The sequence below is a fragment of the Halyomorpha halys genome, unplaced genomic scaffold (assembly GCF_000696795.3).
Source record: "Halyomorpha halys isolate HHAL.00 unplaced genomic scaffold, Hhal_1.1 Scaffold1576.1, whole genome shotgun sequence".
NCBI lineage: Eukaryota > Metazoa > Arthropoda > Insecta > Hemiptera > Pentatomidae > Halyomorpha > Halyomorpha halys.
Window position 1 is genome coordinate 7,509 of NW_027112533.1, and position 3,625 is coordinate 11,133.

A 3,625-nucleotide genomic window follows, 5' to 3' on the forward strand; every position below is an offset into this window, starting at 1 on the left:
TAAAATGAAAATTGAGTAAGTCGAATGTTGTCAAAAGAACAAAAGAAGCGTAATTACCAAGCATTAGTTCACTTAGAGGTGGTAGATACATACGCTCTGTAACAATTGACGTGTGTTAAGAAAAAACTGGTGGTGTGATCGCAGGTTACAGCCGTATATGTCTATTACCACTCGCCAGTGTATCTTCAGTTAAGATTAGAACTATGTTTATTTTATTCGAAAATAATATTTATGGTCATTTGTGGCAGAGTATGGTCATAGAAGTCTTGTGAAGTTGTATTATTACAAGTTTATTATCGCACGCACGCACTTTCTCTCGATTCTCGGACTCATCCCTAAGAGGTATTAATATAAGTATAATTTCTATTATTTCATTTGTATGTAATAATTGGATATAGAAGAAACGATAATAAGAGAACACTTGAGTGAAAATTAGAGCATGATAATGAACACGTTATTTTAATTAATTCCTAATCTGGTGATGATATGGTTGCTCGATCACCTGGTTACTTGATCGTATAATAACATAATCAATTTAGATCATATTTCTCCCCTCTCTTTTATATAACATCCCCGGTAACACGTCGTCGGCGATGCTGTACGCACGCAGGAGGTATCGAGGACTGAGTCTGATCCGCTGTCAATGGGAAGCTCCATTACAGCATTAGTCCATTACCCAGCGACTGTCTAATGTTCCGGATGCCCTCTTTCAGTCTATATTCAGTAACGAAGCCGAAATGCGGCATGTGCCGATAGACTTGGGGTGGATAGGGGTAACCAAAGTGTGAGAGCTGTACGACAGTCGTTGCGTGAGAATGCTTTCGAAGAATAGGCCAGTTGCAGGTGGCAGGGTATTGGTGTTTGCCATTTCAAAGAGGCCCCGAGAGCTAATAGATATGTATCTGAGAAGCAGGTACTCTCGGGGTCAGAATGGGCGAACGCCCTGAAACTTAATATCAACTACGCACCCCTGCGTGGAGTCCCAGGAGCCAGTGGACAGCAAGGAGAATTTGGGTTGTCGCATATGTGGCAGAGAGTCTGAAACACCAGCTCATGTGTTGGGAAAATGCCCCAACAACTTCCTCCTTATAACACGCCAGCACCACAGGATCAAGGAAGAATTGATGAAGTTCCTTGAAAGAAAAGACTTCACCTGCTTCGAGGAGGTCTATTGTGTTGACACCGATGGATCCGCAAGATATGGTGATATTGTCGCATTTACAAATATCGGAGGCACGGTTCTGGTCTTGGATCCGACGGTAAGATTTGAAAGTAATGACCTCGAACAGGAAGGTGGAGTGGAAAGGGAATAAAAGGAAAAATATGAAAAATGCGTTCCTTTCCTTAATGAAAAATGCCGGGAGACCTTCGGAGAGAGAGAGTTCACCGTGAGAGGCCTCTGGTTTGGATCTCGCGGAAAGATACCAGATGGAACAAGGAGCTTCTTAGAAGGCCTAGGTTAGCATTGAGGATATTGCGATCTTGGCGGAAAATATTATTTTGGACTGTCTGGGGATCATGCACCATCACCTGAATGGGAATTAGCTCGGAGATTATTCATTGTTTTATTTATTTATTTTAATATGTGGACCTGTCGATTTGTGTGTTTTAACTTATTTATTCATCAAATTATTTTATTTTATTAGTGCTATTATTTATTATTTTTTTAAAAAGCTATTTATCCATTCAAGTGTTTCTTGTAACCGGCTTTTTATTATATTTTCCTTTGAATCTATGTGTTAGTCTTGTTCTCGTAAAATGTATTTATTTGCCGTCTAATAGTGAATTTGTTTAGCGGGTCACTGGAGAGGATCTGGGAGGGTGAATTTGGGAGAGTGAATTTGTTGAACTGGTGAATTAAAAATTGTGAAATGGTGAAATTGAAGGAACAGAAAAGGGGAAGAAAAAAAGGAATGAATTGAAATATTTGTATTTGGTGTATAGACTGAAATTGATTATAATAGGAAACTAGCGAAAAAAAAACTGTATTCTTTCTATTTTATCATCCCTTGTAACTTATATATGTCCGATTACGGATTGATTAGTATGCTGTGTGATTTAGCAACCTGATGTAGTTAGGTTAAACAAAATGTATTGGAAAATCAGAAGTTAGTGAATTTATTTTGAGAAATCTCGAAAACCATTCGACTAACAGTTGTCTATTAGAACTCAAATTAAAGCTAGTTTAATATACTATATAGTAGTTTATGAAGTTTATCTTCATAGGAGTAGTATTTATTATGATATTTACTAAAATAAATTGATTTATAGTTATTCAGATAAAATTTTATATACAAAATTTATATTCATATGCAAATATAATAAAAATTACCTACGAAAACACGTGATATAACTTTGAAACAGCTGTTAAAAAACGTTTAAAAAAATTAATTTTTCATTCGGAGCTCTATTTCTTAAAAACTACCAACAGCTCTAGAAAATCTAAGAAAATATCATTTGAAGTGGAGTAAATACTAAAATATGAGCCCTAATAGAGCTATTTATGTTCAATAGTTCGCGAGATATACTTTTTTAAAAAAACAACATTGTTATGTTTTCTTGATATACTTCTCTGTGAAGCAATGAAGGGATCAGACATGATAAAGAGGCCCCTCATTAAATCCCCTTAAGTATTTGTCCATAGACAATACGAGTGTATTAATGTCTATTTTTTTGAAATATCTTGTTCATAGCATTTTTTAGAGCATTCCATAAACGATTTTCTTGGTCGACCTCGTGTAGAAATTTAAACAGAGGATGTTTTCTAATTTTTTGAAAAATTATAAAAATAAAAAAACTTGCTAGTATATGCAAACATTTTTTTTTTATTTGTTTCAGGACAGTCCAATAAATAATTCTACACCTAAATCTTAACAACGATTTTAGCTTTTTGGAGAAAAGTAAATTTAAAATTAGGAAAAATTGAAATTTTGTGATATTTGTTTGAATTAAGATTTTATTTATTAAAGTTTTCCCTTTTTTTACAGTATTGAATGTACTAAACATACCTTAGCTATTAGTTTCCATGACTATAGGTGTTTTTTTTCATATAGAAGAGACGCACACGGAAAGTGAAACAAATTGTTACTGATAATGTGGTTACCGTAAAAGGAATTAATTCCTAGAGTCTAACCTTTGCACGACCTCACAGGAAAAGTAAACTATTTAATATATGTATACATCAGTAGCCTAAGGATTAGTCTAATAATCCCAATAGTAAATAACTCGTAAAAAAATATTTTGACTTTTGATTTTTGTCCATTGACCCCCTCACCCCCCCCCCAACTGTGCGGCTACTAGAATTACTTCAAAATTTCCATACGCTGATGCTACTCACCCAATATCAAAACTACAGGAACGAAAACCTCAGACCAGAGTCAATCAGGACAATTATTACTAAAATCATTATCGAAGCTGTTTGCCACAAATTATGACAAATTTCTTCACGAATGGACCATAATATAAACAAATGCTTATTTATTGTTACTAATTCTCTCCTAACTAACTGTGCATTACTGTAAATCAAATATTACTCTATTAATTTTGAAATATTTATTTTTTATGTATGACTACCGAACTAAAGATGTTAAAAAATCAAAAATTTAAAACTGAAATGTTAATGGCA